Source organism: Telopea speciosissima, chromosome 5 (assembly GCF_018873765.1).
Source record: "Telopea speciosissima isolate NSW1024214 ecotype Mountain lineage chromosome 5, Tspe_v1, whole genome shotgun sequence".
NCBI classification, from domain to species: Eukaryota; Viridiplantae; Streptophyta; class Magnoliopsida; order Proteales; family Proteaceae; genus Telopea; species Telopea speciosissima.
In genome coordinates this window covers 39,411,358-39,423,610 of record NC_057920.1, presented here as the reverse complement: position 1 = coordinate 39,423,610, position 12,253 = coordinate 39,411,358, and the positions used below count along the sequence as shown (strand labels likewise).

General features: G+C 42.6%; 1 long non-coding RNA gene across 1 annotated transcript; it reads left to right on the top strand.

The window, feature by feature from the left end:
• Positions 1 to 2,727: 2,727 nt before the first annotated feature.
• Positions 2,728 to 10,268, top strand: LOC122662747. Its single transcript, XR_006333090.1, has 3 exons — positions 2,728 to 2,738; positions 8,206 to 8,208; positions 10,192 to 10,268. It is a non-coding gene; the product is annotated as an uncharacterized LOC122662747 (long non-coding RNA).
• The last annotated feature ends 1,985 nt before the right edge of the window (positions 10,269 to 12,253 follow it).

Here is a 12,253-nt window from a genome sequence, read left to right as displayed (position 1 = left end):
ACATGCTGGGGCGATGGAGGCCTCTCCTAGAGTCATATTTGGAAGGGGTCTCATTAGGTTTGGAAGGTGAGGGCGTAGGTTTGGAGCAAGTCTCAGGGTGCCCTGGGGTTGTCGTTGCCATGGTCGAGAAGGACGCTAGTAAGTCATCCACAGGTCGTGAGGTTGGTGGGGAGGACATCGGGGAGGTTGAGGCCTTGGTCCATCGGCCTCTAAGTGGGCATGGTGTTGCTAGTAGTAGGGGGAGAAGGGGAGGGTCCTGGCCTCCTGTCCACAGGATCCCTCGCTCAAAGGATGGTGCAAAGGAGGATTGAGGGGTTCAGGTTTGTAGTGGTGCAAAGGTGCTTGGTTCCACCGAGGATTGGGTTTTGATAAGCAGAAATTTGGATGATCGTATAGTAGCTTCTTTGAGGGATGGGAATTTTAATCCAGGTGTGGTACCAGAAGAGCCAGACTTGGCCAATGTCTTGAAGGGAATAGGCCTTGAAGGGCTCGACTCGGGGTGTAGGGTGCTCTCCTGTACCCCAAGTCTGCGAAGAAGATGCTCAACAGTTCGAAGGAGGCCGAGTGAGCGTTGTGTAACTAGGTCGATGACCCTTACAAGTAAGCATTTTTTGGTCTCCCAATGAATTTTCTCTTTTGGACCATTAGGGGGATTGGGAATAAGCCTTCCAGGAGGCATTTGAAATCTCTCATTGGTGTCCATAAGCTGGACATAGTGGCTCTAGCTGAGCCTAAGATTAGTGTCTCAAAAATAAAATTTGTTATGTTGTATTTGGGCATGGACGACTGTGTTTCTAACAATGCGGAAGGGGGAGATAGGATTTGGTTCTTTTGGAAGCATTCTTTTCAGGTTCAGGTGGTAGGGATGCATCCGCAGTTTATCATATTATCTTGTGTGGATGTGGGCACGAGGGTTGCTTTTTTTATCTCTATCGTTCATGCTCTGTGCTCGGTGGTGGAGAGGCGCAGCATATGGGATGATCTGGCATCGTTCTCCAGCTCGGTGTTGTCCCCTTGGGCTGTGTGTGGCAATTTTAATGCTATTTTGGAGCCTAATGAAAGAGTGGGGGCGGGGCGGGCTCCCTGCTCCATGTCGATGGCAGACTTTGGTAGTTTCTTGAATAAAGTCGGCCTTGTGGATGGTGGTTTTGAAGGGTCTGTGTTTATGTCGTCTAATAATCAATCAGGGAATTGTTTATAACTTGCAAGATTGGATCAGTTTCTCTTTAATGTGGATTGGGTGGCAGCATTTAGCAGTGTTCGTATTCATCATCTCTGTAGAATGTGCTCTGATCATGCCCCTCTCTGGCTGGAGCTTTCGAACTCAGGTGGTGTAAGAATTTCATCTTTCAAGTTTTAGCGGATGTGGACCACACACCCTGATTTTAGGGATTTTATGAAGGATTGTTGAGGTGAAGATCCTTTAGGACGACCATTGGTTTCGTTGTTCTTAAAATTGAAAATGCTTTGGTTGAAACTTAAAGCGTGGAACAAGGAAGCTTATATTCACCAAAATGTACGAAAGGCTGAGGATGAGGTACTCAGAGCGGAGGTGCACTTTGATAGAGACCCTTTGGATGTTACTTAGGGTGTTCTTCGATCAGCCAAGGAGGTCCTTCACAAGACTCTCCTCTAAGAGGAGATTTTTTGGAGACAAAAATCTAGGGTTACTTGGATTTAAGAGGGGGATAGGAATAATAAGTTCTTTCATTCAACAGTTATGATGCGGAGAAAAACGAGGGTGGTTAGTAAAATTAAGCTCTCTAATGGGGATTGGGTGGAGGGCTCGGATGAGGTCCACAATGAGGCCATTCAGTTTTTCTAGATGATCTTTTCAACTCAACGTTATAACATTAAAGGGGGGCTGCTGGATTGTATCCCCAAATTGGTCTCTAATGCAGATAATGAAGCTTTGCTTGCTCTCCCATCCTTTGACGAGCTAAAGGAGGCAGTGTTTGGGCTTTCTAGGGATAGTGCACCGGGACCAGACGACTTTTCCGATTACTTCTTCACCAACTGTTGAGATGTGGTGGACTGCGATATGTGGGACACAGTGAAGGAATTTTTTAGCTCTGGTTTTTTGCCTAAAAGCTACACCTCGGCTCACTTGGTGCTCATTCCTTAGAAGGGGAACTCGGAAACCATGGTTGATTTTTGGCCAATCAGCCTATGTAACTTTTCTTACAAGATCATTGCAAAGCTTATCTCTTGCAGATTGGCATCCCCATTACCTTCAATTATCTCTGTTGAGCAGGAGGCATTTGTCAAGGGTCGAAGCATCACTGATAATATTGCTTTGGTTCAAGAAGTGATGCAGGATTTGGACAAAAACACCAGGGGAGGTAATGTTTCTCTCAAACTTGATATGGCTAAGGCTTACGACAGGCTCGAATGGGGTTTCTTATATGCTGTGTTAAGGAAGTTTGGTTTTGCTGAAGTTTGGACGGGCTTAATTAAAGCTTGTTTGGAAAAGTATTGGTTTTCTATTGTGTTGGATTGTGACCCTAAGTGCTTCTTTAAATTCTCGAGGGGTCTTCGGTAGGGAGACCCTCTCTCTCCTAGCCTTTTTATAATTGCTGAAGAGGTGCTAAGTCGAGGTTTAAGAAATTTATTTGTTGTTGGCCAAGCAAGTTACTTCCACCTTCCAAGGGGGTGCCCAGGAATATTACACTGCTTGTTTGCAGACGACACTATTATTTTTTCCAAAGGGACTAAGGCTCCCTGTAGAAAATAATGAAGTTAATAGGCAGCTATGAGAACTCGTCAGGGCAGCTGGTAAATAGGGAGAAAAGCGGCTTTCTTGTAGGTAAAAAGGCCTCTCCCTCCAGGGTGCGATTGATAGGAGATGTCACGGGGTTTCCAAGGAGAGCCCTTCCATCGACTTACCTGGGTGCTCCGCTGCGTGTGGGGAGAATTAAGATGAGCACGTTTGACACGTTGCTTGCCAAGATTAGATCAAAGTTGGCTGGTTGGAAGGGACAATTACTCTCTATAGGAGGAAGACTTACTCTAGTTAAACATATGCTCGCCTCAATGCCTATCTTCATAACTTCCTATTTGGACGTGCCCTCCATGGTGATTCAGACTATTCACCGGATATTGGCTGATTTCTTGTGGGGTGTTACCTAGTTTGGGAGGAAGCGGCATTGGGTTAGTTGGTCGAAGGTGTGCAGACCGATCTTGGAAGGGGGGCTGGGGATCAGAAGGATTGATGATAAGGCTAAAGCCAGGCGGGTCAAGGGCCTGTGGAAAATAATATCTGAGGAAATGACGTGGACTTCTTTCTTTAAAGAAAAATTTTTAAAAGGGGAGCATATGGCACAGGCCATTGGTAGAAATGGTGGATCTAAGACCTGGAGGAAGTGCTTGGCGATGAAGGAGTTTGTGCTGTTGAGATCTAAATGGTTGGTTGGCCGAGGGGAGGTGAACGTATGGCTGGACAATTGGCTGGGGTGTGGTCCTCTGAAGGAGTACGCTACGGTGAGTTTTAATACAGTGTGGACTACAAGGTTGAAGGAAGTGCTCAATGAAGAAGGGATTTGGAACTCTGAATTTTTATCTAGTAGTTCTAGCTTTGTCATTAGGGAAGCCAGTACTGATTCCCATATTTTTTTATCTAAGAGAGATGACAAACTGGTGTGGGTTCCAGAAGCCAAGGGTGATTTCACCCTTAAATCAACATGGAATGAGCTGCGCTCACACCACCCTCAGTTTCCCTATGCCAATTTGGTGTGGAATTGGAGTGTTCCCATGAAAATTAGCTTCTTTATGTTTATTGGTGAGATTCCGTCAGATGAGGAAATAAGGGCACTAGGGATCCCTATTGTCTCTAAATGTGGGTGCTGCGGAGTTCCAGGCTGTGAAACTACTAATCATATTATGTGCTATGGGGCATTGGCTGATAAAGTGTGGAGGTTTTTTGGAAAAATTATGGAAGATGGAATTTACCATATGCACACTATCCAATCGAGAATATTACATTGGCAATCTCGGGCAACCTTGGACTGCCTAAGTGGTTTCTTGAAGGGGTGATTCCCCCTTTCATTTGTTGGGAACTTTGGAGAGAACAGAACCGCAGAAGAGATAATGAGCAGGCCTGCCCGGCTTCAGCTATTGTGGAAAGAGTTATTTTTTGGCTCGATGATATTGCTTTGCCTTTGAACTTCAGGAAACCCGTGACTTGGAAAGAAGCGTTGACCTTGCAAGCTCTGAGATTAAGGCCAAGGGTTGTACACCATAAAATTCCCACTCCAGTCTATTGGGTGCCGCCAGTTAATTCAGTCTTGCTCAATGTGGATGGAGCGGCTAAGGGTAACCCAAGGGTGAGTGGTGGGAGTGGGGTCATTAGGGATGTGAATGGTGCCCTAATTGTAGGTTTCTCAAACTTTTATGGTATTAGTAGCAACACAATTGCTGAATTAAGAAGCTTGTGCGATGGTTTGGAGATGTGCGCAAGGTTGGGGCTTAAGGACTTTCACGTTAAGTTTGACTCAACTATAGCTATTAATATGGTTGGAAAAAGGTTCTGCGGCCTGTGGGGCGGCTGGTACTGGTTCATGAAGATCATCAGCTTGTGTGATTCTTTAAATGTGAGGGTCTCTTTCTGTTTTAGAGAGGGGAACCGGGTTGCTGACGGCCTTGCTAACGCGGCTTGTGTCCGTGTGTCAAACCTAGGGGTTACGAAGGGGGATTTTGTGTCACATAATTTTGTTACTTTTCTTAGAGAGGACAAGGAAGGTTGCCTGGTGTTAAGATTGTAAATCTCTATTGGGAGGGTGGAGAGTTTCATAGAGAGGGTTTGATGCTATTGTTTTTGGTTAAGGGGTAAGGTGGTCTATGTCCCCCCTTGTAGTTTCCTATTATTTTGATTTAATAAAATCTCAAGGGCCTCCCCGGGACCTAGTTAATATTCATGATATAAAAAAGAGGAATAATAAGTCAAAGAACAATATAGAATAGTATTGCACATTAGAGTAAAGTAAGATACCAAGATCAAGCAACCCCATTTAGATGGAAGCTCCTGTGAGGCTAAGTAAAGTAAGATACCAAGATCAGATGTTGCATCAAGAAACCTCTAGCAGGTCCACCAAGTGTAAAGACCTACACAACACAACAAAATGGGCAAAGGGAGGTGAGCGTCGGGCCAGGGGCACCGGCGGGGGACTCTCTGATGCCTAAGTTAGGTCTCTCTAGAAAATAGATGAAACAAGTGAGAGTTTCAGGGGTTCGGTAGTGTTTCTTATCTTTTTCTTTTTCTCTCCCTCTAGTGAGGGGTATTACCTTCCCCTTTATAGGGCTTGATCCCCTTGGGGCATAATGTCAATGGAGAGGTCCTGGTGTGATCAATGGAGAAGCCTTCCTCTTATAAGGAGGCGGAGTGTTTGCCTATTTCTGATGTGGAGAGCCCCGTATGGCGAATTCTTCATTGGGATGAGGTCCCTCCTCTTATGAGCATCGTGGGAGGCACATAAATGCGATGGAGAGTTGGAGAGTGGTTTCCCTTCTTGGAGAGTGGTATCTTCTTTTGGAGAGTGGTATTGTCCACAGGATTACTACTTTTGGTGGGCATTAGTGTGCTTATGCCTTCTACAATATGGCTACCCCTGGTGAGAGGTGATGTCTTGGGGTGTATAGAGTTACACCCACACCCCAGATATACCCCTATACCTCGGGGCAGTTTAGACCTTTACCTAAGGGGCAATGCCACGATGGCACTGGCTAACACCTGTGACCTTAGACTTAAATTATTACTAAAAGTATCCCCTCGAAGCCCTAAAAGTATGGACCAAAGCCCCGCAACTTTCATTGAAGTTTGGGCCCTGACAGTAGCACCGGAGTCACAAACGGACTCACTCGCACTGAATCAGCTCGAGGATCTTCCCGTGCTGTCATCTGCATTTTTGGTTACTTTTCCCGTGGGACCTACATCCCCGTATACCAGACATCCTAATTGAACCTTGGGACCATATGGACCCCTACCCTTACAATTAGATGGTTAGTTGAACCATAAGAATGGGCCCATAAGGCATAACTTAAATGAATAATGGGTTTTATATACCCTAACCTAAACCAAACAGACCTTAGTGGATAATTAAGTCCTATGGACTTAGGGTGCACCTTAAACATGACCTAATGGACCTAATGGTTCTGACTAAGGCCAAACAAGCTCTAAGACCTAACTAGAATCTATTTAAAGACCTAAGAGTCACTTAGTGTTTGGGGGTACCTAAACCAAACATGGCCTAAGGCCCATTTGACCCTTAAAAGGATAAGAGAATCCTTATTCTCTTATCTCTCCCCCTCCCAAGTAAACCGTGGAGGAGAAGAGATAAGGGAAGAAGGAGAAGAAGGAAAGAAGAAGGAGAGGAATAGGAGGGGAAGGGAAGAAAATGGGAGCTATGCCAAAATGGCTGGCTACCCCACATCTCCTCCCAAGCTAGCCAGACCCAAGGGAGAAGAGAAAGAGGAGGAGAAGAGATGGAGAGAGTGGCTGGAAGAAGGAAGCTCACCAAGATAAGCTCTCCAAACCTAGCTCTCCCCCATTTCTCTTTGATTTTAATGGTTTCTTGAGCTAGGACTAACCTAGGGTTCAATTGGGACTCAAGATGAAGCTCGGCCTTAGTTGGGAGCTCTAATGATGCTGACCTAGGCCTCTAAGTGCTGTAATTGCAGCCATGGCTAATGAATCCCTATTTTGAACCTTGAAACCCAACCCTTGAACCAATGTGAGACCCAAACCTTGTAGGATTTTGGAATCCTTAAGGTGAGCTTAGGACCTAGCAACTCTAGGAAGGCTTAGACACCTCTCCCTTGTCCCTGAGAGCTTGGGCACTCCAAGCTTCAAGCTGGAGCAAAAGCCCTTTGAAATCTTGGAAGAGACTGTCGACGGACGAACGACCAGACCCACCAATCATGGTACCGTCCGTCAGTCCGCCTAGTACAAACCCTGCTATTTGGTCTGAGCGGATGAAGACACGGATTCACTCTGTTTGCCTCCGCCTGGGGCCTGTTGCTCTCGGGTCTATCTCAGGAAATTGAACGGATGCAGGGGCGGGCCCAAGAAGCACATCCGCCCGTAGATCCACTCCATTTTATCTATGTCTCAAGTGTCGAACAAAGGCAAGATCAAATCCAAGTAAGAGGTTCCGCTCGTGGGTCCGCTCGCTCTGTTTTACCTTTTGGCCTGAACGGAGTCAGGGACGGACTCACCTCTGTTGAAACCGTCCGTGAGTCAGCTTGTGCTGTCTTGGTTGAAATCTGATTTTGACCTTGAGGGCCTAGCATGAGTCCCTTCTATGCATGCTTTAATGATTGTTTTTGTATTCCTAGGCTACCCAACTCGATGGATAGTGGGGAGCCCAGGTGAGATTCATGTCAACCACACACGGCGACGCCCGTGTTAGATGAGTGGGTTCTGGGTGATTTGTTGGGCTTGAATATATATTTATTATGAAATCTTAGGCATGCTATTATATATTTATAAGCATTGTGCGCATTGCATTATTATCCAAAAGTAATCCGTCATGAATGTGATAGCATGCTCACCAATGTATCGGGCTACGGTACCAGGTGTGCCGGTGTCGGGTGTGCCGATACCGGAACCCCAATTTATTTAAATTATGAAAACTGATGTAAGTCATCATGATCAGTATGTGCCATGCCGTGCTGGTACCCGGATACTAGATGGAATGGGACGTTGATGCACCCAGAATACCTCTCGGGACTATAGGACCTACATATAGTATATCTGTGGCTAGGATGCTTGTTCCCTTATGCTACGACCCTTACCAACAGGGGTTTATGTGTTGGATAGTCTGAGCACCTGTGGTCTGAGGAGGTGGGAGAGGCCAAGACAGAGGTAGTGATGGGTATCGGGGTTTGCCACTAGGTGGTCATGATGGCTTCTACCGGCGCAGGTCCCCTCGTGATATTTGAGGTTTCACTGGGGCGATAGGATAAGTGACCCTCAGTGTCTCCCGAGTTATCACAGTAGCATATACTTGACCGATAGAATTGTGTGCTAGATGAAAAATGAATCTAACATTGGCATGCATCATTCTACTTGATATTGATTGTGTGATGTATGTGCATTCCCCTTTGCTCCCTCACTAGCTAGTGTAGTTAACCCCATTGTATAACCTCTTTTTAGTTGTTATGCAGGAGGTACTACTTAGATGAACACCGTTGGATGCAAATCAAGTGGAGTCGGTGACTGTGGCTTGGATGTAGACGTACACCCAAGATTGGAGCCCTTGGGACAATTATTTATTATTTAACTTTCTATTTTCATTCCACAATCATGTATAAACTATGTGTTTAATTATAGGAGAGATTGAATGGTTACATTTATGAACAGTGTACTATGTGTTATCATTAGAGAACCGATGCTCTATAATTTCACATGATTTAAATCTAATTTCGCTTTCGCTAACTCTGTATCTGGAATGCCTTATTCCATATTGGTACGTTCCTTTCTGTCGTCATAATGAGATGACAGAGTGGACTGTGGCTTGGGACACTGTATCTGTGATCCTGATAGGTAGTGGGATGATCCGGGTTGTCCCAGTCACCCCCTATGTGGCAGTATATATATTACATCGGGATGGGGGCGTGACAGAGTGGTATCAGAGCGATGATGTTTTGCACCGATCACGGTCCAGTGTAACCTCTTGATTTACTCTCCACAATTAGGTTCTAAACTAAAAATCTCATGAACACAAATGATTGTGTGCAGATTTTGGGAGAAGACTAATTGGAGTGAAAACAAGAATCTAGATGATAATATGCAATATGGAGCTTAGAATTCGAAACACAGGCTGTTAAGCTACAACTGTATAATTGCTTGATTGAATCTTAAATAGATACTAGATGGGTATATATATATATATATATATATATATATATATATATATATATATATATATATATATATATATAATTAATATATAACAACGATAATAATACATAATCTAAGCAAGGATAATATATATATATATATATATATATATATATATATATATATATATCCTATAAAAATATGGACTTCACTTTTTTTTGTTAAATTTTTCCGTATCCAAAATTGCCCACAATAAAAACTCCTTTTTTTCGTAGCTATGTTTTTGGCCCACACTTCCGAAAATGGCAAAATGGTCAAACTCCCCCTTCAAAAGGCATAGACCTCTATTTCGCGTGCGTGTATGGTCACATCCCTGTAAGAAAGACCCCTCTTCCCCCGCCCCCTCTCCAAAGTAACTCCATCTCCTTCTCTCGCACTCTCTCTCCTCCTCTCTCCGGATAAAACCCTCCTTCCGACTTCATCCGTGACTCTCTCCCTTCTAGATTTTGGTTTCGTAGAAGGAACATTGCAAAAGGACCATTACGACCTTCCCCTTCTCTCTTACTCTCAATTAAAGTCCCTTCAATCACTCCGCTGGGCGTGAACACGGTTATTCTACTCGTCACCATCCATTGCAAACACTTCTCTGCAATCTTCACACCCAACATTCAACAGATTTGCCAATTATTGTTCTACTACTCGCCACTTTGATCCACTCGTTTACTTTTGGATTTTCTTCGGTTTCCTTGTTTTTTCTGTTCGTTGCCCCTTTCTCATCTTCGACAATGGCCTCTATAGATGTTAAGTTCCTATAGATGAATGACGAAGCCCTCGCTAGGGTTTTAAGTCAATGTGGCGAGATTATTGTATCAAAGGTATGTTATTGCGAGCATCATCTTCGCAGTTGCGAAGATCGGATCGATTCGACCTTATTGCTCTTTTTAGTGTTCTTTAATATTGGATGGCTTTCTTGCTCTATTTTATGTACTACCTGTCTCTCTATTTTCTAATTGATCACCGACAATGGTTTTTTTTCTGCTTCGTCTTTCAGGAGTCGTGGAACTTTCGGTTTTGAGTTCAGAGCATGTATTAATTTTTGTTTGCTATCTGCTTAGTTCTTTTTTTTTATGTTTCTTTTTCTGTTTGGTTTGCTCAGATCATCAGTGATCGTTAGACTGGGAGATCCAGATGGTTTGGCTTCGTGACTTTTTTTTGTAAAAGTTTTGTTTGTTATAAATATTTATTTCTGGAAAAAAACAGAGAGCATTCACTCTGTGTTGCTCCAATGGAAGCAAGATCTTTTATTCATGGCATCCACTGCAAATGCCTTAAACTTCTCACCTTTAATAATAAAGGGTCTCTCTTCTTTATCTTTATCTTCTTTGCCCATTGAAATATCCAAGAGAAGAGACTCCAAGAAAGTTGTTGCAGTCATATTGCCCCTGCAGCCACAACGGCCCCCTTCACTGGTTCAGTTGGGTATATTCCACTGTACAGCTCATTTGTCTTCAACATATCTGTGCTTTTGTTTTATGACCTACATCTTGCGGTTTCTGCTCGGAATTAAAGTGAACCTCTCTGACGATGACTGAAAAGATCTTCTCAAGGGTGTTTGAGAGGTCCCAATTGAACCCCAGAGAGAATGTTTAACAATTGGGATCTTCAAAAGAAAGCTTGTCAAGAATGCAAAGGTATAACTTAGTGTTAATTGATTATTGTTTAATTGAGTACATGGGTACATGCTCAAAGCAATGTGCTTAAAGACCTCCTTTCTCTTGTTGTTTTATTTTATTTTCTTTTTGGAAAAAGATGATAGTTTCCAATACATTTGCAGTCAAGTTGATAATATAAATCATGTAATGTTACAATTGGTTCTTTTTTACAAAAAAAAATTGAAGGTTTGGGACCGAGATTGTAATTATTCCTGATCATTATTCGCAAGTGAAGAACTGCTATGCTAATTGTAATGTACATATCTTGAGGTATTATATTTCTGCATGAATCAAAACATCAAGTACATCCACAATGTCAATATCTTTGTAATTTCAAGGTGTTTTTTTGCCTTCTTGATTTGATTTGTTACCAGTCTTTCCCACTAAAAGGGCTTATAATTCTCTACACAATTCTGCACATTACTTACTATTGCATTAAATTTACGATCAAACTTGCAGGCTAAGCAAGATTATAAAGGTGTTTGCCATGTTGCCCTTTCCCAAAGAAGTAATTGCAGGCCTGAAGAGATACCTTTCCCACAAATCAATGCCTTAAAATATTTTAAAATGCATTTTTTGTGATTTTTCGTTTTTCTACTGTAGCCCTTGTTTTCAAACTTTTACACCTTCCTTCAGGTCTTGCTGAGTACAGATTCCCACACTTACAATGCTAGAGAATTTGACCAGTTTGCTACTAGAATTTGAATTGGATTTGTGATCTGATCGGTTTCTGTTTGTAATGTATTGTATATTTTGTATGCCAAGCTGCAGCCTATAACAATCTGTAATTATAAGCCCTTCCCCCCCCCCCCCCCCCCCTTCTTTTGGTAAAATTAGGTTAAGGGAAGTGGGGTAGTACACTTCAGTGATAATATCTCAAAAAAGCATTGAAGAACCACATTAGATAGAGGACTACTTTTTCTTTTTAAAATTAGCTAGAGGGAAGTAGATAAAACACTGTTGGTGATATGTCTCAAAAGAGTACAGTAGACACATTCTTGTAAATGTAAGCCTTTGATACATAAATCAAATTTTCTATCTTAACCTAGAAGGAAAAAAAATAAAACAAATTTTCTATCTTAACCTAGAAGGGAAAAAATAAAGAGAATACAAGAGTAAGGGAGAAAGAAAGGAACACTCATCTGTAGGACACTCAATAACTTCTTGCTTCATGTTGTAGTCCATGTTGTTGTCCTAGCAGCCATGTGGTCTCCATATCCTCTTATTTAAAATCACAATTGGTTTTTGGAAAATGTTTTTATATATGTTTTGTTGTGTGTGTATCCCCATCTCTGGAGGACTATATTTTCATTTTTCAGTTTGTCACTTTTCATATTGGTGAAACTTTCAAGTATTTTTTCTTTTGAGGTTAGCTATCTTGAATTCTGGTTTTATTCCCTCTAGATTTTCATACCTTCTATATTAATAAGTACTTCTATTAAACATTCTCTAGAGGACTGCTATTGGGAAGCTTGGGTATGCCTTTGTTCATCTACTCACTAAAGAGCATTTCACTGTCTCAAACTAACTAAAGTTGATGCTTCATGAAGATATTGCTTTTGTATTGCTAAAGAAATGGTGGGATAATGATGCAATTCACAATTCCAAAACCATCCTCATGTCACACTGCAGTAAAGAACATGTGTTGTCCTAGTGTCCTCATGAGTCATTATAACATCTGAACAAAGTAACATGCAGAAAAAGA